This window comes from Puma concolor, chromosome C2 (assembly GCF_028749965.1).
Source record: "Puma concolor isolate L17-30 chromosome C2, mPumCon1.1.hap2, whole genome shotgun sequence".
Taxonomy (NCBI): Eukaryota; Metazoa; Chordata; class Mammalia; order Carnivora; family Felidae; genus Puma; species Puma concolor.
Window position 1 is genome coordinate 133,067,469 of NC_141675.1, and position 22,516 is coordinate 133,089,984.

General features: G+C 35.4%; 1 long non-coding RNA gene across 2 annotated transcripts in view; it reads left to right on the top strand.

Annotated features, from left to right (window-relative positions):
• Positions 1–22,516, top strand: part of LOC147577543 (uncharacterized) — a 544,234-nt gene that overhangs the window by 213,612 nt on the left and 308,106 nt on the right. For both annotated transcript variants that reach the window (XR_015240381.1, XR_015240382.1), the window contains exon 4: positions 17,437–17,633. This is a non-coding gene — a long non-coding RNA (uncharacterized LOC147577543). The remainder of the gene's footprint in view (positions 1–17,436; positions 17,634–22,516) is intronic.

Below are 22,516 nucleotides of genomic sequence, written 5' to 3' on the forward strand. Positions count from 1 at the left end.
CATGTATGAAACAGACTTCTTAATTTCCCACTTACCCACTCCTAAAATCCTGCTCTTTTCCAATTTGAAGGGCACCAACAACCCCATGAGTATCTTGTGTAAAACCTAGGTGTGATCTTGCATTTCTCTCTTTTCTACACCCACATTCTTTCCATCAGCAAGACCTGCCAACTCGATTTTCAACTCTGTTCCAATGTAGCCACTTCTCCCCACCTCTGGGGCTGCCACTCTTCCTTGAGCCACTGTCATCCCTGGTGAAGCGATGTTGCAATAGCCTCGAACTGGTATTTCTGTTCCATTCTTTTCCCCCTAGAGTTAATTTTCTACACAGCTGTCAAGGTGGTTTGTCAACAATGCAAATTAGATAAAGCCCTCCAATGGTTTCTCATCAGAAAAGAAAATCCCACTTCTTACCCTTGCCTACTTGAGCCTGCATTATGAGGTCTACCTATATTCCGACTTGACCTCCTACCCCTCTCCCACTTATGCATCCTGTCCTAGTGATGCTGGCCTTCATGGAGTTTCTCTGAAATGCCATGATTCTTCTAACCTGGGACCCTCATCCACTCAACGTCCGTGTGTCTTTCTCCTTGCTACATTCAGTCCATTACTAAAATATCACTTCCTCAGAAAGACATTCTCTGACCTTCCGGCCACCACTTCCAACTCATTACTCTCCATTCCCTTACCCTGATGTGTTTTATGGCATAGTACTTGTTGATACCTGAACTGATGTATTTAGGTATTTGTTTATTGTCTCTTTCCCTAGTGTAAGTCCCATAAGAGCAAATATTGTCTCTCTTGCTCAACTCTAGCATCTAGGAAAATGCAGGGCACATAAGAAGTATCCTGTAAGTGTTTGTGGAATAAATTTACTTAAGAAAGTGGAACATGGGTTGCACAATATCATCTAAAAGAGTAGGGAAATCTTCTGTAGCAAGGAAGACTGGATTTAAGTTTGAGTTTGAACACATCAAACTTACCATCTGGACTTGAGGATATCACTAAACACCTGAATTTTCTTTTGTAAAAACTGGAAATAACACTACGTATTAGGCTACTTTGTAGAAAGGATCACAGATAATGAGCATGATGAATATAAGAGTTGGCCAATGGATATCGACGTTAATAACAATAACAATAATAATAAAAAGTGCCCTGAATTCTAGGCCAGTTTACTTCATCAAAAAATCATAAAATGAAACTACCCACCCCTCAATTCATCATCATGGATGTCTGTTAGATTCTTGAATAAACACCCTTGGGAAATAGAATAAGAACCATAGTTTAAATAGTTTAGACTCATATGGGACAGAGCAATGAAAAATACACAAGAGAGAACAATCTTACATTGGAAAAGAAATCGATCCAATGACCTAATGTATCTTTTTATTATTTCTAGGGAGAGTGTGTATGTTTAATTCATAGAATTCTTCACTGCTTTTATGTCAGAATACACTTAGATGAAAATTGTACTCCTATCAACAAAATTGGATTTAAAAAAACACACCAAGGATTTCAGTATTAAAAAGTTTTTCTATACAATATATTAAAGCTTATTGGCTACCTTAATTCCCCCCTTGCACTTTCTGTGAATTGTAAAAAGGTGTCCTTTCTTCTCTGCAGATGACACATGCATACTTGTAAGTATAACTGGAGTCATACTTAAGGTTTGGGAAGCAGAGTATGGGCTAGATTTCAGCTTCACCTACTTGCCTGGCCAGTGTCCCTTTCATAGGGCACAGCTCAAACAACCACTTGCAGGGACTCTATAAATATTCAATAATAAATATGATGACAGAATAGGATTCTGAATAGAGTGAACTGAAGATGGGTCATAGTTCCAGCTCAGCTATGCTTTCCTTCAGTTGGAAATTTGAACAGTATGCAGAATTAAGGACACATTTGGTTTCTACAACTATAATCATGTCATATTTAATTGTGGGTCAGTGATTATTATTAATCCAAACTCTAAAATGACACTATTAGCCAAGTGGCATGCTTTTCAATATATTTTTTAAATGTTTGTGTTTTAGAGAAAGAGAGAGAGAGAGAGAGCGAGTGATCTCAAGAGCGGGGGAGGGGCAGAGAGAGAGATAGAGGGAGAAAGACAGAAACAGAGGATTCGAAGTGGGCTCCTTGCTGAGAATGGAGACTCTGATGTTGGGGCTCGAACTCAGGAACTGTGAGATCGTGACCTGAGCTGAAGTCAGAAGCCTAACCAACTGAGCCACCCAAGCAAGCACCCCTAGGCTTGTCAATATTTTAAGGCTAAAAAATATATAGATAAGTGTGTTATAGTAAGGAGGTTAGTGTAGGAAAGGGAGGATTTGATTGGGAACTGAGTTTGAATTCTCCTTGCTTCTTAGAGAATGCCTTCAGTATTCACTTTAATTCTGTTGACCTTTACTGAGCCCCCAGTTCTCTGGTGAACATTTCAAGAGGTAAAAAAATGTGTAAACAGATTCAGGCCTTGTAAAATTAGCACCTGTGAAAGCAATATGTGTACATATCAGGGTACAGTCATACTGATGCCTTCACAATAAAGAAGGCAGGTCAACGGGAGAAAAGTCTATATACTAACAGATGAATTACGAAAGTTCCATGTATGAAGTGATCTTTCTTTAGGAGCCTTTCAAAGGCAAGAGCACTCTGTCATCTGAATGTTATGTCTTGATTTTCTGCATTAAGACTGGTCCTTTAAATGACTGAGAAAACAAAAATATTCACCTGGAAGAAAACAACATGAACAAAGGCATGGATGGAAAAGTGTGAACCTCTTTGGGGACAGCAGACAATCGATTTTGGTAGGAGGGCAGGAAGCATACATGGAACAAAGGGGGTGAGTTGAGGTTTACAAGACACAAAGGAGTCATGATGTAGATGAGATTCTAGAGGAGGGTTTTTTTTTCTGTTTTCCTTTTTTATTTATTTATCTTTTTTTTTATTAAATTCATTTTTTTACCTTTCTTTGTTAAAGTGATATGTTTCCTTTGAAGGCTTTGAACATGACCAGGTCTGTAATTTGTAATGAATGATTTATCTTGTATACATGGAAAGGACCATTTGAGTCAGGGAAAATAAACATGGTATTTAGAAAGATATTCTTATGTAGCACCCTAGAGAAGCACTAAGGATTTAACATAAGATAAAGGTGAAGATAATGAAGACAAAGACTTGGCATGATGTGGAGACTCCACAGAAGCAAAAAAGGAGGAGGAGGAGTAAAAGAGGACTCTGACATTTTGTACCTGAGTAAATAGAAAAATGGTGTTGAGATGGACAGTTTAGGTATAGTTAAAAGACGTGGCTTAGAACTCAGGGAATTTATAAAATATTCTTTCTTAAGAACAAGGGCAAGCTGGTCTAGAATTTAAGCACATTGAATTTAGATTTCTGGTGGATTCTCAACTCCTTTACAATTCTTAAAGATAATATTAATTCTTATTTATTCATTAAGATCCAAGATGTTTTATATAGGCATATATTTATTCATGTATTCCTGTTTTATCTTATTTCATATAAATTAATTGGATTTGATTTGCAAATGTAAGTGAACTCATGCATTTAATCAAGAATATGTAAAGGCATAACACTGAATTATATCCCTTTAGTGCTGATGTTTGAATACCTGTCTCTTTCAGATATCTTACAAATGTATTTCCCTCTTAACTCTGCCCTTGCAGTAATGATTTACTTTTTAATTTTGTATTTTCAGGTAATTTTAGAATCACAGAAATGTTACAAAATAATACACAGGGTGTCCATATATTCTTGGCCCCGCTTCCCGTAATGTTACTCTCGTATATAATCATAGTACAATAATTGAAACCAAGAAATTAACATTGGTACTGCTAATTGATTTTAATGCTATTAGTCTGTCCATCATTTTTATTAAAAATGTATATAGAAAGAATAATATAATAAGCTACTTATATGCTGAGTGCTATTTTAATCTTATAGCCAGTGAGAGCTAATATGATGGACTGTACTTTATCATGTTAGCCAGTGATTATGAACACAACCTGCTACAAATGATCTTAGCACTCTGTCATGGACTACTTTTATGTTATTTATTTAGAGTTCCAACAAATATTTTTGACATTTTGACTGACATAAATGTTTGCAAATAGTAGCAGTTTGGGGAAAAAGAAAGAAAGAGAAAGAAAGAAAGAAAGAAAGAAAGAAAGAAAGAAAGAAAGAAAGAAAGAAAGAAAGAAAGAAAGAGAAAGAAAGAAAGGGAAAGAGAGAAAGAAAGAAAAAAAAGAAAGCAAAAGAAAAATTAGGGTCGCCTGAGTGGCTAAGTCAGTTAAGCGTCCGACTCTAGATTTCGGCTCAGGTCATGATCTTATGGTTCATGAGATCGAGCCTTGCATGGGGCTCCGTGTTGACAGTGAGGAGCCTGCTTGGGATTTTCTGTCTCTCAACAACAACAACAACAACAACAACAACAACAACAACAACAACAACTTGAAGAAAAAAAGAAGAAAAATTAAAGAAACAAACTGAGAAAGTATTGCCAGATATAAAATGTCAAATTTAGTAGTGGCTGGGAACACCATTAAGGAGATGGTTAAGACAGTAGAAACAGATTAGTGGGCAATTAAGGATTGATGGAAATTCTTTGACATTATTAAGGACATTATTCATGTCCCTGGAGCCTAAGAGGAGTGGCCAACAATCTGCAAGGAGAAGGAAATGAGATTTATGTTTGGTGAGGACTTTTATATGCCTCTAATAGAAAATGTCTGAGGTGCTGAGTTTTTGGCTTGGCATCAACCTTCTCCAGTCAGACTTCCAGCCTTATTTCACCACCCGCCCTTGTTAAATACCCTTATCCACCCAAATACTCAAGCCCAAAACCCAAAATTCATACTTGACCTCTCTTTCTATAATTCTGAATAGCTGATTCATCAACAAATGCTATTACTTTTACCTCGTGAATATATTTTCAAACCATCTCCTGTTCATCTCAACTGCTATCCCCCCAGAGTGCCGCTGTCTCCTTTCCCACCAGAACTATTGCAGTAGCACATGCACTGCTCTCTTGGACTTTGTCCTTATCCTTCTTTAACCTCTTCCCTATATAGAAGCCAGATTTATACTTTTAAATTGCAGATCTCATCATGTCATTCCTCTCAAAACTTTACAAAGTCTTTCCATTGTACACAGAATGAAAAGTTTCTTTAAAAAAAAAAAAAAAAAAAGCCCTCCAGTACATCCAGAGAATGGAATACTATTCAATGCTAAAAAGAAATGAGCTATGAAGTCATGAAAAGACATGGAGGAAACTTGTGTATATATTACTAAGTGAAAGAAGCCAATCTGAAAAGGCTGCATCCTGTATGAGTCCAACCACCATAAGCCACTCTGGAGAAGATAAAACTATAGAAAGATCATGGTTTTTAGGGATCAGGGAGGAGGGAGGGATGAATGGGTGGAGCACAAAGGATGTTTAGGGCAGTGAAACTCTTCTGTATGATACCGTAATGGTGGTTATCTGTCATTATACGTTTGTCCAAAGTTATAGAATGCTCAACAGGAACAGTGAACCCTCATGGATTTTGGTTTGTAATGATGTGTCCCTCAGTTAGAACAAAGTACCACTCCGGTGAGTGATGTTGATAACGAGGGAAGCTATGCACGTGTGGGGCAGGGGTATATGGGAAATCTCTGTATCTTGCACTTAATTGTGCCATGAACCTTAAACTGCTCTAAAATATAGTCTAATTTTTTAAAATGGCCCAGCCTTATATTAGCTGGGTACCGCCTATCCCTCTTAACTCACCTCTCCTTTTGCTCAGAGGGGATCTGCTGCTAGTAAGGTATCCATGGCCCAGGAAACAGAAGGGAGAACCTTTGCTCCTTCCTACCTTAGGCTTGCATTCCTCTTCCAGCATCTTCCAAGGGTAGTTTTATACTACATAGTATCAATGCCACAGTAGAGAGCAGAGAGGGTACCAAGAGATACTCATTTTTCTGTTACTGTCTTAAGTGGGCTTCCTGCTGTCTAGGGTATGTAGTTGGCTGATTCTGTCAGGGCGTTTTGGATGCACATCAGAGATCACCATTGGGAACATTCTACTATACTTCCTGTGTATTCGCATAATACGATTTTCCTCTGATAGCTGTGCCATCCTCACCTCGCATTTTCAAGGATCTACTCCACTCAAACTCCCTAATGACATCCACCATTCTTCCAGGTGCTTCTTTGGGCAGTTTCTTTCCATGGTTGGAACTGAACTGCATTGGTGCACAGGCCATATTCACTCATGCATGCATTTTTTGCACCAACCAACCATCAACATTGTAGGAAGTTCTTTTTAAATGTAATGCTAAAGCAGTTACCTCATCAATGTGTGTCACTTACATAGTCCAGGCAGGAGTAATTCTATTCTGTCTCCCAACTTCAGCTTTCCAGGTCGTCTGAAAACCCCCTCACTAAAATTGATTGGAGGGGCACATAGAATGCTCCTCAAAGTAATGTTCAGAAAATCCTCGCATATCTCCTTATTCTGAGCCTTTTCTAGGTTCACTATGTTCAGGGTCACCTACATTGAAATTGCTACGAGGAAGTCTGTGTTGAAACTCACTTTGTGATCTAATATCCCTTACGTACTGTTATGCCAGTAAAACCTTTTAATGTAATGCATTGACATGTACATAAAATAGATAAGATCTTATATGAAGTGACAATTTTAACTGCCTGGTTTTAAATTAGATTTATCAAATTGAATACTTAAAAGACATTTCAGTATGTAAAGATTAGTATAGGTGTCCCATATCGAAAAACTTTTTAATGGAAACCAAAATATTGAATGCATTCATAAAAGTGCACTCTCAGTGATAAATAAAAAATTCCACATGTAAGTGTATTAAGCATTCGTTGAAGGCTAGTTTCATTTTATACCGGGTTAAACATAAATCTCCAGGAAGAAATGATCTGTGTATTATTCTCTTAAGAGGTGTAAGATATTTACTAAGGAAAAGCTTCACTAAAAAGAAACCTCAATTATAAATGTCAACTATAACGGTGCCTGGGTGGGTCCGTCGGTTGAGTGTCTAACTTGGGCTCAGGTCGTGATCTCATGGTTTGTGACTTAGAGCCCCACATCGGGCTCTGTGCTGACAGCTCAGAGCCTGGAGCCTGCTTCAGATTCTGTGTCTCCCTCTCTCTCTGCCCCTCCCGGCTCGTGCTCTGTCTCTGTCTCTCTCTCAAAATAAATAAACATTAAAAAAAGAAAGAAATGTCAACTATAGTACTTTATGGTAAGTTTAATAAAGTGTATTGCTCTCAGTCATGTATTTTAATATCTGGAATTTCAGTGCTGTAATGATTTTTCTTTAAGGGGCTGAAAAAGTACAATGAAATTTGTGATTAAACATCCCAGCAGAAACACCTTGTAGTTTAGCTTCATAGTTGTGCTATATTAATTTTTAAAGTTGCCGCCTTGGCCACAGCTTCTTAGTAATGATTCTAGCTGCTTGTCCAATCTTTAGAGCTTTGCTCCTTTTGGTTTTAGTGAACATATTTTATCTTCCCAAATAGATCTAATCAGTTAACTTTTACAAGGATATTTAATTGAGCCTGATGTGGGGCTTGAACCCCCAAACTGCGAGATCATGACCTGAGCCGACGTTGGCTGCTTAATCCACTGAGCCGCCCATTTTTAAAGCAATAGTTCACAATCAAATATACACAACTGAAGTATATTGGCTCTTGATAGCAAATATTATAATACTACAAATATCTCAATTGTGTTTTTTAAATTATTAAGTAGAAATTGAGAAGTATGAGTCAGTGCACTGGGCTCCTACCAATAGACTTAAAGGATATTTTAATTGAATATTACTCATTATTGTTCAGTAGAAAATAGTATAAGGTTTATTTGTAACATAAAGAAGCAACCTATGTGCTCTTCAATTCATTCAATTGCTAATAAATTGAGAATTCCTGATTCAGTATTTTTTTACTGTGTAGTGTGATGCCCTTAAACTTTTCACTTAAATACTTAAATACATATAAAGTTAAATAAAATCTATTTGGTGAATTATTTTTCCATGTGAGTAGGCAAACTTGGGATATAGCTGTTCTTGATACAGAACGTTACATACGTTCATTTCCAGAATCATGCACCTTACCTGATAACCCGAGTAACACAAGTTAACACTGGCTTTTAGGAAGGTACTTGTTTCAGTAGCTTCTGGGAACAAACATCATAAACTTAATATCCCAAATACTCAGTTTTCTTTTTTTTTTAATTAAAAAAAAAAATTAACGTTTATTTATTTTTGAGACAGAGAGAGACACAGCATGAACGGGGGAGGGGCAGAGAGAGAGGGAGACACAGAATCAGAAGCAGGCTCCAGGCTCTGAGCCGTCAGCACAGAGCCCGATGCGGGGCTGGAACTCACAGACTGTGAGATCATGACCTGAGCCAAAGTTGGACGCTCAACTGACTGAGCCACCCAGGCGCCCCCCAAACACGCAGTTTTCTGTTAAGAAAAATAAGGAGGCCTGAAATATTCATCACATAATTACAGGTTTTTGGGTTTTTTTTTTTTTTTTTTGACATTTTTAAGAACTACTGCTTACTATATTGGGTTACAATTGATGGTCTCCAAATCTAAGAAGGATAAAAAAAGTCCTATCTTGACATGTCATTCCTGAGAGACTCTGCGTCCGGAAGGATCCAGTGCCCTGGGAATAACTTCAAACTCTTCCCTGTGGTCTTCTAAGTCTTTGAGTCGTGAGTTCCTTGCCCTCCCATCCCAGCTAACCTCCGGTCACTCATCCCCTGCTCTCAGGTTCTGCTCTAGGAGTGATGGGGTCTCGTCTTACTGCTTCCAGTATGCTGAGTCTTTCTGCCTTGGGTCCCTCAGAGAAGCTATTCTTTCTAGTGGAGAAACTACATATTGTTCTTGCCATGTCTGAGTCATTCCCACTTTCAAACCTCATTTTACCTATGCCTCTGGAGATCTTTCCCTTTGACCTTTTCTGACTGTCCTGTTTACATAGGAACTCTTTTTTCTCCTTCTAACTCTCATTTGTTCTCCATCATAGCACATAATCCTCTAGAAAAAGTCCTTTAAAAAAGTGATTACTTTTTAAAAATTTGTATTAGCATCTGGAATGTGGCTAAATAGATGTGCAGTAAATATTTTTTAAATGTATAAATGCCCTCCAAACCTGGGAAAGCACAAAGGCAATAAACATACGTTAGTTGAATGAGTGAATGGATTTAAGACCAAAGGACCACTTGACATAAAATATTGTCAATATCTATTTCACTTTATGAGTTATTTTAGAAATGTCTTTTTGAGAGCAGGCCTCTATTAAATGATTCACATCCCCAAAGAACAGTTGCCATTTTATTGCAGTTTACATTATCATATAAATCTTTCAAACTGTATATAACTTTTTTGTCTAAATCTATGGAAGAATGAATGGTCCTTAGATATACTCTAATGTTCCAAAGTTTAATCAACATATTTTAATTTTTTTTTTCAACGTTTTTATTTATTTTTGGGACAGAGAGAGACAGAGCATGAACGGGGGAGGGGCAGAGAGAGAGGGAGACACAGAATCGGAAACAGGCTCCAGGCTCCGAGCCATCAGCCCAGAGCCTGACGCGGGGCTCGAACTCCTGGACCGCGAGATCGTGACCTGGCTGAAGTCGGACGCTTAACCGACTGCGCCACCCAGGCGCCTTTAATCAACATATTTTAAAGTAAAATGTGGGTCTAGAGATTGAGAAGTAGAGATTGAGAAGTAGAAATTGAGAAGTAGAGTCAGTGCACTGGGCTCCTACCAATAGACTTGAACTTGAGATTTTGCTTTGAGAAATAATATTGACTAAGATATATTTTTTTCCCCAGAACCACAGCGACACGTATTTTCTTTGATTAGAGAACTCATAGCTGACACATGGGGTTTCACCTACAGTCCAGATCAACAATGAAAGCATCTGAAGTTTTTATTGCCTACTAAGACATATTGTGAGCATATTGTAACCACATTTAGTATGGACCTATAATTTTGTGACACATGAAATGTTATGTATCAAGTTTTGACATTTAAAGAATATATTTTATATAGCTTCTTTTTAGGGATTTAGTAATTCAAGCTCATTACTTTTACCAAAATGTAATGCATCCAATGGAAAACTAAAGGTAAATTATATATATTAGTTTTCCTTAAAATTCCTTCAGTGTAGAAGGTATTGTGCCTTATATCATTTAATGAGCTTCCATGAACAAATTTAAATGTAAAAAAGAAAAAAAATACATTTTAGCCCATTTTTTTTCAAATGTTAAATAAAAATAAATAAATTAAGGCAATACAGCTAGTGATTCTGATCTCACTTTAGGAAGTCCTGCATTCCAGACAAACTTGGGTAGACTATGAAGGATGAGCTGATTTCTGAATTTTCAGGAAGTTTACCTCTCATTTACAAGGATAAATGATGGAGTTGAATACAAAACTTAAAACAAAATGTTAAATATGATGTCAGGGATACAAGTTTAAAAGCCGTAGTTTTTAGGAACACCCTGTGTATCTTCAGAAACATTTAAAAACAACATGACAGTTGGAATAAAAGCCAATAACATATAAAAATCAGCACATAAGATTTTTTCGTTCACTTGCCTGTGCTTAAAGATTATAGTGATATTTATTTTCCTTTTAGGTTTTGGCCTGCCTCCTTGAAATGACTTTACTGCCTTTTTAAGTGATTGTATGATTTATGGATTGTGTATTTAAGCCCAAGGTACCCTTTACTCCGAAATGACTCTGTTTGTCCTAGTCCATCCTGGTGTCTTCTGAGTTGCTGTCAGTGGTGTGGTCTACCCATCTTTGCCCTCTGCATTATGAATCTACTGTAAGTTCATTGCGGCCCAGAGCATGATCTTTACAACTCATCTGTGAGTGTGGTGCCTGCTTAGTCTGAAAAGCGTAGCCTGGTAGGTAGGCCGGAGAGCAGGACATAGGGTTAGAGGCTGTCAGGCATTGAAAACAAGAGAACAAAACTGTACAGGAGTCTCGTTCAAGGCCATTCAAGGCCATCAGAATTTGGGTAATGGAGGTGATGAAGAATGTCTTCTAGGCAGTGACAGTTTGTCTGGGGACTTTGACATTGGGTTCATTGTCCTGTGCTTATTTATGCAGGGAATATAGCACTAAACACACCCCTTTCTGTTCAGAAACCTGTAAGGCTCCTAGAACATATGGGAGCACCCTCACATGTGAGAGCTTATTTATAGGCTGTGTTTGAGGAGAGCTCAGTCCCAGGACCAACTTCTTGTCACCAAAAAGAGAATTCATTAACAACAGTTACAATACTGAATGGTGACAGAGAAGCAGGTCTTCAGTTTTGCAGAAAAATGAAATGTTGACACTAAATTTGAAATACATTTTTCTAAGTGGAGAAAACTTTTCCAAACTCCAAAATTTCAAGATCATGCAATTTGCATAAATAGAATAGTATTTTTGGGGCGCCTGGGTGGCGCAGTCGGTTAAGCATCCGACTTCAGCCAGGTCACGATCTCGCGGTCCAGGAGTTCGAGCCCCGCGTCGGGCTCTGGGTTGATGGCTCAGAGCCTGGAGCCTGTTTCCGATTCTGTGTCTCCCTCTCTCTCTGCCCCTCCCCCGTTCATGCTCTGTCTCTCTCTGTCCCCAAAATAAATAAACGTTGAAAAAAAAATTAATAAAATAGTATTTTTAATAAAACAAGCAAGAATGATTTGATTTAAATTTGAATTATCCCACTTTTATGGAAGGGGCAGAATGCATTTTGAATAACACATGTATTTTAAATGTTATATTTGAGAGAATTGTAAGTTGTGCTCTTCTTGAGGACATTTATTCACTGTATGTTTGAAGAAATCAGAAGGCTATGTAAATTGAAATGCTTAAATCTAATATGAAAAAGGAAAATATCCTCACTTATAAAATAAGTAGAAGATAATTCATTCAACTACTATTGGTGTTGGTATTCAGTGGTTTATCTGGTGCTTTCAAGTAATTTACAGCAGGGAGATTACCTTAGTTTTTATATTTAAAAATAACTGAAGTGATGATTTTATGATGTGTAAATGGAATACATAGTGGACGTATTTCTTTTGTTTATTGAGCTGTGCTTTGTGTAAGAAAACTCCTAGAAGCAAAAATCTTGGTAATCTTAAGGCAAGATACAATTGATCAGAAAAAAAGTCATCTATTGAGAGATGAGAGAAAGGTGGCATTCTAAATAAGGATTTCATATGCTAATTTCAAGGTAGAATTTTTGGTGTGTGCAATTTTTTTCTTAAAATATCAAAATGGCTCTGTAATGATGTTTTGCTCACATTAGAGGCGATGAAGAGAGAATCTTTCCTTGTAAGGTTTTTACTGTTTATAAAGAATAATTTTTTAATGCAACTTTGACAAAAACCATACTTACTTTTTGTTGGATTCTACACTGCAAAACCAGTTTAGGTATGTTTGTTTTAAATGACCGTGTACACTAATTAGAAAGAAAACAATTCACCAGGAGCTATAACAAATACAGCCCTGCAAATGGTATGAGCTTTTTCCAAGGATCCATATTGTCCTTGGACTTGGCTGTTGTATTATACTTTAAATGGAATTGATTGTGTGGTTGTAATGAAAGTAACAGATTGATTTCTATCCAGTGTTACAAAGAGTAAATAGAAAAATGTTCCCGTCTTGACCTGCATTCATAACCAATGGGATTTGCTAGCTTTAGACCCAATCCTTCATAAGAGATAAGATGCAAATGTAATAAAACTGGCTTCTAAGTTTAAGGATCTTTTCAGTGCTCATCAAAGATGTTTCTTGTTGCATTTAGATGTGTTTGTATTGATTAGATCACAATCACCTAGGAAATGTTACTTTCTTTAAATGCTATTCATAATTCATCATGTAATTAGCATTCATATGTGGCTTTATAAACATAGTGAGATTATTTAAGTGGTGGTTATGACATGGTGGTATACATTTTAATTGTCCTTTTTTAGTTAAAATTGAATTGCCTTTTTTAGTTATTTAAGTAAATGATGGTGGGTTAAGTTTGGATTTGACTATTTTTTGGTTAACAAACATTTTTGGCTGTGGAGTAAATTTTTGCATTGCAGTATATTAGGAAAGGTGTAAATTTATGTATATTGCAGTAGTATTTCTTCTGAAGGACGATTTCTGCTGAATATTCATTCAAAATTATCATTGTACTATTTATTAAGATATGAAATAGTTGTTTCCAATAGTGAACTGTTATCTTTTTTCCTCCATTGTCATTATTTAGAAGATAATCAGACATGAGTACTGTACTTAGATTTTTTTACTCTAGTTTTCAGGATTCTATGAGCATTTCTCCCTCTTCACCCTTCTGTAAATAAAACTCAGGCCCACAAAACAAGGAATCTAAATATAAAGTACAGTTGGTAACTTCCTTTGCTATAAATGAAGGAATGCAAAAAAAAAAAATCTAACAATTCATTTGTAAGCAACAGTTTCTTCACACATTATGTGACTTTTTTGGGATTTGTTTTATGTTTTGGGTAAAACAGTTTAGTATAATGATGCCTAGATGAGACAAAACAAAACATAACAAAATTAAAAAAAAAAAAAAAACTAACACATTTGACTGCCTATGTTTCTCAGTTGGGGCTTCCAAGAGCCCTCTATTCTTCCAGCCCCCTCGCTACCCTGCAGGTTGTAGCAGACAATTCACAGGAAAGGCTTAGACATCGAGCTTGCACGCTTCTTGACTCCATTTTAAACCTTTTGTTCACACCAGGGTGGCATTTTTTCACACCGCATGTGGCAGTTTTGACTCCTATCCAACTTGTCTTATAAAATCAAAGTCTGTGATTTTTTTACATTCACAGGGCTGCTTCCTGAACGGCTGCTGCCGTTTGTGTCTTTCCTAGTGATTGGTGCAGAAGTTTATAGCAAAATGTGTTTTAGGGAGGGGGAGGAAGAAGAAAGCGATATGAAAAATGTTCTGGCCTGAAACACAGGAAACAAATTTTAAATAAAACAGATTGACTCTGCAAAGATAGTACATGAAAATTCAATATATTTACCCCTATTTTTTATTATTTTTCATGACCCTCTGCTGAATATACAGCTTAATTTAAAAATACCTACAGTGTTACCACTTTGAAGTTGCATAATGTTATTTAAAAAAAAAAGCGTCATGTAATTGCAAATGAAAATCTCATCCTCAGACTGATACAATTATTTTCCTATAATTTATAATATTCGGTGAGTGCAAATGAATTCTGCTTTTAGAGATGATCTTTCAACATACCCCATTTGATTTGAAGTTCAGACCATGTATAAAATAAAACATGTTATTTCAAAAATTTATTAATTAATTTAAAAAATTAATTTAAATAATTTCTGCATCAACTTCTTCATTCTTAACGTTTTCTTCTTTCCCCTAGTCCTCATTAATTTCATTCATATGTCCTAGTAATAAATCACATAGGTTATTTCAAATAAATGATATAAAGCAGTAATTATGAAAGAAGTGCAAAATTTTACCAAATGCAAAAGGTATGTGCATTGGCATGTTTCTACAGAGTAAATATTAGCAAGGATATAACATCTACAATTGAGAAATCTGAGTCGATGATCTGGCAATAATAAATATATACATATTTTTATACTTTTACTTTGAAATTCTTATATTGTTTAAAGATTATCTCTTTTTTGTATTAATAAAAACATATAACATGTATTCTAAAATATTCCATAATATGTGGTTTACTTCAGTATTTTTTTGCAGGGGTATAAGGAAAGATTTCTATTTTAACCAACAGATAATAATTATATGATTTCTTATATTTTCTGAAGTTTTAGAATAGTTCATTCTTTATTTTTAAAATGACGGTTTCTTTGAATAGTAACAATTCAATCGCCACATAAACAGATATTAAAATCTGTTTCAAGAAGCAAATGTTTAAGGAGTAATAAGTATTTGTTAACAATGTTGACAAATTTAAGATGAAAGAATCTGATTGCATATTTTATAAAATTTTTAGCTAGAAAGCCAACTTAAATAAGTAAAATCATTTTGGTTAATGTAAGTCATCTATTTGATATTGTAGAACAGAACCATAGTATTATGCTTTAAAATATATATACATATATATATGTATACATATATGTATATATATGAAAGAAAAAGTACAGATTCTGATTTTTATGCCTTCTTCCAGGAAATACCTACATAAATTCGTTGCATCTGAATTATTCATTGCAATATTTGAAGTATGAAATGTATCCATTATATTGAGAAAAACCTCAATCTAGAATTTGGATTTTTTTTCACTTTCTGGAATAACAAACCAGGACTGACAAGAACATAGCAGTGAGGTCTGTAACAGAGATGTGCTAGCAGACAGAACAACTGCTTACTTTTTCTTCTGCAAATAGAGCCCGACGTCAACTACAACTGCTAGGAAGTATTCGAAAATAAAGCAACAAGAATTTATTTCCAGGAATAACAAAATCAACATGGCTAATGTGAATAAAACTGTGTTTAAAACAAACGAAATGCAATGGATTTTATAGTCTGGAATTCTCTTCTGATGCATAGATGTCTAACAAGTACAATATTTTGCCCATCTTTTAGTTAATTTAAAATCTGACCTCATTAGAAAGAGAAAGAAAAAGTTATATGTATTTGAATACAAACATTCTATAAAGATCAAATAAAATCCCTGTCACTAGAAACAAAACAAACAATTAAAAGCAAGGAAAATATCCAAATAAGCACATACCACTTGATTGAAGTTCAGTATTAAGCCTTGATATAAAGCTAAACAGCATCTAGAAATCTAACAAACCATTTGAAATTAAGACTATGAAAGACAAGAAAATCATTACCTAAAGAAATGTAAGTCAAGTTTATGAAATAAAATTTACCTACTTTTGCAGCTCATATGTTTGTTGAAAGAAAGTATGACTTTATTTCATGTGCATGGCAAAGAATATAGAAATATACTTATCTCATGGTTTTTCATTATCTGGTCTAGAAAACCCCAACTTTTATTGCTTTAAGTTTCTTATCTCCTGCCCTCCCCACCTACTCCCTCCGCTTCTTCAGACTGTCTTCTGTTCAGCATCTCTTCTCTTTGAGGTGAACAAAATAATACCCCCAAACAGACACACAAAATCACCACCAGTCAGCTGAAGAGAAATAGGTTTTCTGCCTTTGGCCTGTCCTCATATGTTAATAAAATCAGCACATACATTCTGCCACCAAATTCAGCTTGGAAGTAATCCTCTTCTACTTAAGGCTGGATGAAAAGAGTACTCATTGTGAATTATGTTTCATCTGTCACAATAACCTTCTTTATTCTGTCATGGACCTCCCCTTCGCCTGTGGCAATTAGAGAAAATAGGTATGCCTTGAAGTAGGAGATAGTGGTTATTTTTTTTAAACAAAACACAACAAAAACTGATGACACGCACAAACAATGCTTGCTAAGCAGTCTACTGAAGACAAGCATATGAGGCATCTTGAAGTGACTGATTTTAAGCAAGAGAATACATTTTAGAACGAGCAGGTAGCATAGTTGCCATTGGTTATTGAGGACAAGCAGTGGATTGCAATCGTATTAAAAATGAAATGTAAACAGCGTATTTTCCTATTGAATACTTTCTAATTAAATCATGTCATAAGATACATATTATAAATAAATGGTATTTATTGAACATACCAAATCACAGTAATAAATTCACATGCCTTAAAGTATATTTCAATACTCCAGACTAACATTTTTACAAATTTTTGAAAGGGGAAAAACAAACAAAAATTTCCCCATGAACAGAGTTTATCAGACATTTTGTTTAACTTAAAATCAATGTGATTATTTGATTTACTTACTCTTACAAAGCACTGAAATACCTTGAGGCAGTTCAAGTTCACCTTTCTGGAATTAAATCTGTTAAATGATAGAAATCAGCTAATCATCTTCTTAAGATGACATCTTAACTTTTTGGCTTAACAGGGTACACTTACACCACATGTAGTTACGAAGTTAAGCTAGAAGATCTTAAAAAGCTACGAGAGGAAAAGAAAAAAAACCCCATAGTTGACAGAAAAGAAAATACTCCTTCTGGTAGCAAAAGAAAGTCACTGCTGATGAATTAACGCAAACAGTCATAACAGTTGGATAAAATAAAAGGATATAAATAATGTAAGCTATCAGGAAATTCATAAAATCTGAAGAAAAAATTCTGGAGACTAAAGGAAAACCTTTTGGCCCACCGCACAGGTTGGGCACAAAAGTGCTTGCTAAGCTATCTATTTCACACATGCAACGACAGAAGGTTCGATATTCATTCGATCGATGAGTGAAAAGGCACAATGGCAAAATCAGACAGACTTCTTTTCAAATACAGATCTCCAATGTCCCCTACAGTCTACAGATGCGCGGCTGGTGGTGTGGCTCCGACAGAGCAAGGGTTACATCAAGGCTGTTCTCTGGACCGTGCAAACAGTCTAGACCAATGACCTGCAGCATCATGCCCTTTGAAGAAGAGGCAAGTTCGGTCATGATGAAGAAAAATCAAGGCGTACCCCTTTTAACAATAGGGAGCAGCTCGAGGCTGCAAAGAGGTAAGCAGGGGTAAGAAGAAACCGGCATCTGCTTCCATGGTTACAGGCCAACTATGAGAACCTTGCTTTTCAAGGGAGTCTGTTCTCAGGCTCCCTCACGGGGTATGCCATGCATTATAAGCAAAGGCAGGTTGAGCTGAAATCCACATAGTTATTTCAGAGTAAAATGATACAGAGCACATGGCTGCCAGAAAAAAAAGTCACATGACTGTTAAGAACCTGACTTGGGCTACTTCAGAATAGAATTTTTCCTCCCTTATACCAGTTTAAATAAAGATGGTAAATTTGTATAAAACAAACGGCGATGATGAAGAGGATTTTTATTTCTCAGGCTCTTAAGTGAGAAGAGGTCAAGAGTCAAGATAATACCCACCCTCCCATGGCAGGACCATGTAGAATTTTGTTAATATAGCTTTATTATGGATATCACTTAAAAATATTTCCTTTTTTTTTTTTTTTTTTTTTTGCCAGACCTTGACATTGAATATATGTTCTTGTGAATCTCTCTCTCTAACCTGATTCTCTTTGATTTCCTGCCCTGGATTTTCCCATGTTTATGTTCATTTATGTGGTTAGATCTCATGAGGAAGGTAGGAGATTTGGTGAGAAACTTCTTTGGTGTGGTGTTACTGTTCTAAGAGAGGGTAGGGTTTCCTCTGCCTTTTGAAATATTCAAAATTCAAATCTATGTCAAAACCATTAGCCTCTGACAGTAGTTCTAATTCACGCATTGATATTTTATTTGTTGCTTGCTACATCATGAGTCTGTAAATTCAAATATAAAAGTTTTCCCCCCCTTTCTGTGAGATATTTAGTTGTTAAATTGAATCTTGTCATATGACATACTAGCAGCTGATGCTATTTGAATAAAAATTTAACAAATATAAAATGCAGCATACTCTGTATTATTGAGAATAGGTCTATGGTAATAACCACACGAAATGCAGACATATGAATAATTAACATAGATGAGACATTCTTCTAACAGTGTACCATAACTAAATATTAGAGGAGCTCATGTCTGTTACCTTCCAGTGACGTACAATTAACTATCGATGTTCCATGCAATTTATCCTTTGAGCAATTTTTGTTCACAAGTATATCGTTAAAATTAGGGAATGAAAAAGGAAGGAATGCTCCAAAGGGCAAGGCATAAAACACCTTTCATTAAATTAATGTTTCAGAAGCTTTGTATATTACTATAAATGAGCACTATATGGTCTGCTTGTATGGAGATATTCATTTTATATACTTACCTCGAAGGAAAATTGTCCTGTAGCTTTACAATGGCGATTAAGTGTTGGTGACCATGATAGCAACAATTTTATGCTCTCAACTGAGAAATCAGAATATAATTTTTTTGGCGTGTTCTTCCATACTGATGCTGGGTTTTGAGCTAGGTTCATGGCTAAACGTATGCATGCAGTTTATTTCTTTCAGTGTGTTGAAATACATTAATTTCTATGCTTGGATGGTGAGAAAAGCATATATGGGGTAAAAAATAAACTATCGTGGTGTCACTGTTTTACTGTAGTAATTCATACACTGCTATAAGTAACGAACATATTATCTAAAAAGATGTTCTAGTTTTTAAGAAATGATTTACTTACTCCTAAGATAATTCAACATCAGAGTTTGTTTGATATAACAACAGATCATACTTGCTGGCAAAGGTCAAGTGCCAGTTAGTTCTTCAGTGGAAAAATCTACCTGTCAATTCTCCAAAGGAAAACAAAACAAAAGCAAATGCACTAAGGTTTACATAGTACATGATAATTTGTAAATTGTGGTTAAAAGAAAATGAGACTATTGCACGAAATCTGTTGCAAAATAGATGACTGGGTTTTTTTTTTTTTCAGTTAACATTTAGCCATTAGTCTGCTCTCTTGTTTTTCAAAACATACTCAGTTTTGTGCATATTTATGTGTGAACATAAAATTACCCTAACTTGCTAAATGTGGATATATGTAAACACTTGGAGACATTGTCATAGAATCAGATTGGTGGTTATTAAAATCCTATTAGCACATAAATATGCAGATAGGACACTTAATACTGAGTATTTAGGGGGGAAATGACAGCCTCTTTCCTTAAGAAAGATTCTCTATATCTGAAGTATTAATAAATAGCTGGATAATATGTCCATACTCCATGTAGTTTGCAACAAAAACTCCACTCATATGGCAAGATGTGTTGGATTTAAATATTCCTTAGAATATTTAGAATAATTAATGTATTTCACCTTCCTTACTGCCAAATCAGAAAAAGAAAAACTAAATTTGTCTTACCTAATGGAGCATCTGAAAGAAAAAGACTGAACTTTTCCAGTGCTTTAGTGTCTGATAGTGCTTTGAATATAGTAGGTGGTCAATAAAATATGTCTCTAACAAATAAATAAACCTGTGATTGCACTAATGAAACAATTACCGAAAAATAACAAAATCTCCTAAAAGACAGGACATGTATCTACTTTCTCATGTACCTTTTTTTAACTTTTTGTTACGATCTTTCTGCACAACTGAGTATTTTTTGTCAGTAGTCTGTGCTTACTTAATGCAATGTTGAATGGATTGCTTATATGCAATACTTTCTGGAGCAATCAGAAAACGAATGCATCTAGCGTATACCCAAGAGAGGCATACACTTGACACCATTTTCCAAAGTTACTTAGTTTTTTCATGAATACTTATTAACTTATATGTATGTATGTATTTAATCAACTTTCCCCATACAATATTTATTAATTTAATATGACCTAATTTCAATGATGTGCTGAAGCTGGCTAAAACCAACTTGGATGAGCTCATTGTAACTATTCCTTTCCAAATTCCACTTTTAAGAGACATCCTTCTCTTAACTTGAAATCAGAGACAGCAGGAGTATTTGCACCATACAAATCAGCCAATACCGTAAATCAGGGCCTTTTCTTCTTTTTTTAGAAGCTGTTGTTAAAAATCTACCAGCATACTATTGCCTAATTTCCCCCTCTGAGTCCATCTTTGTAGGTAAATTATAACAACTAAGAGGTCAATAGGGTTAGAAAATTTCTATTCATCAACCTGTCTAAAATATAAAACTATTTAAATTAATTATGTAGATTAGATATAAAAGAGAGGGACATCTGTGGAAAATATTGGACACTGTAAATTTTTCTTAAATACTTAGCTTTTATATCAGAAAGTCACATAATTTATCTTTCTGACTTTTCTAATTTACCTGAATAAACATCTATGTTTATTCCTTTATCTCTTTTCTAACAAAATATTTACATACTCTGATACGTAATTGTCAGCTGATTTTTAAGTGAGTGACAACAGGGTTCTGAAAATTTCCAGACATCCTTTAAATGGGTCTCTAACTTAGACTCATTTCATTAGCAGTGAATTTTTTTTAGTTTATTTATTTTGAGAGAGAGAGAAAGTGCAGGGGAGGAGGAGCAGACAGGCAGAAAGAGAGAATCTGAAGCAGGCTCTGTGCTGATAGCACAGTGCTGACAGAGCCTGCTGCGGGACTCGATCTCACGAAGTGTGAGATCATGACTTGAGCGGAAACCAAGAGTTGGATGTTTAACTGGTTGAGCCACCCAGGTGCCCCTCAGTGAAGTTTTACAAAACTGAGATGAGATATCTTGAAGCAATTTATACTTTTGTGTAGCATATCATTTAACCTCAGGCATTTTATGAGAAGTATTAACCCACTTGATCTCTTGAATGCGATTATTATGTGGAAAACAAAAATGGGAAATCTATGAGTGGAGAAATGAAATACACATTTTTGACAGACAAGCCACTGAATTCCCATTTCATCTTTTATCTATGAAATTACTCTGGGTAGGTTATAGGTAAAAATCTCTAAATGTGGGTGGATTATAAGTATAGATACTTGGTGAAATAATAAATGATTTATTTTTTTATAAATAAATTTATTTTATTTATAAAATTTGCATATTTATAAATACCTGTATAAATGTATATACTTTTAAAATATAAAATATGCTTTATATTTATACAAGATATATATTCAAAATATCTAAATATATTTTATATTTGTATGGAAATATGTAATAAGTTTATATCAATATATTGATACGAATAATTATTTATAAAAATCCATTCTTTTTTAGTTGAAGAAATGAGTTCTATGGTGGCATGTTTTCAAGTATCTCTGCGATCTACTTTGTGACAATACATGGGATGACTTATATTATGGTTCTAGTTATATTATGGTTCTAATTGGCTTCCCAATCATACATCCCAAACTCTGCACTTCAGCTTATATGGATCTCAAATTAGTTCATTAATTTGAGCATCTAATTTTGGTCCAAGTATCGTATTATTATTTGGGAATCCAAACATGACTAATACATGATATCTGCCTTTCTGGAGCCCATCATCAAGTGCAAGAAGAAAGCACCTTCAATATGCTGCTATCATGAGAGAAAACCATTTGACTATGACTCTGCTTTATTTTATTTTTTTTTAATGTTTATTTATTTCTGAGACAGAGAGAGACAGAGCATGAGCGGGTAAGGGGCAGAGAGAGAGGCAGACAAAGAATCTGAAGCAGGCTCCAGGCTCTGAGCTGTCAGCACAGAGCCCAACACAGGGCTCGAACTCACATGATCATGTAAGATCATGACCTGAGCCGAAGTGGGTCACTCAACTGACTGAGCCACCCAGGCACCCCTAACTCTGTCTACTTTAAATCTAATATACACCTATATTACAAATGCCAATAATTATCCCAGAATCTCATATACTTTATGTATTCTACACTCAGTACATATTAGATGCTGGTGCATCACAGCTCCATACCTACAAATACAACTACAAACAGTATAGTCAAGATGGCAAGGACATGATTCTTAATATAGACCTAAGTAA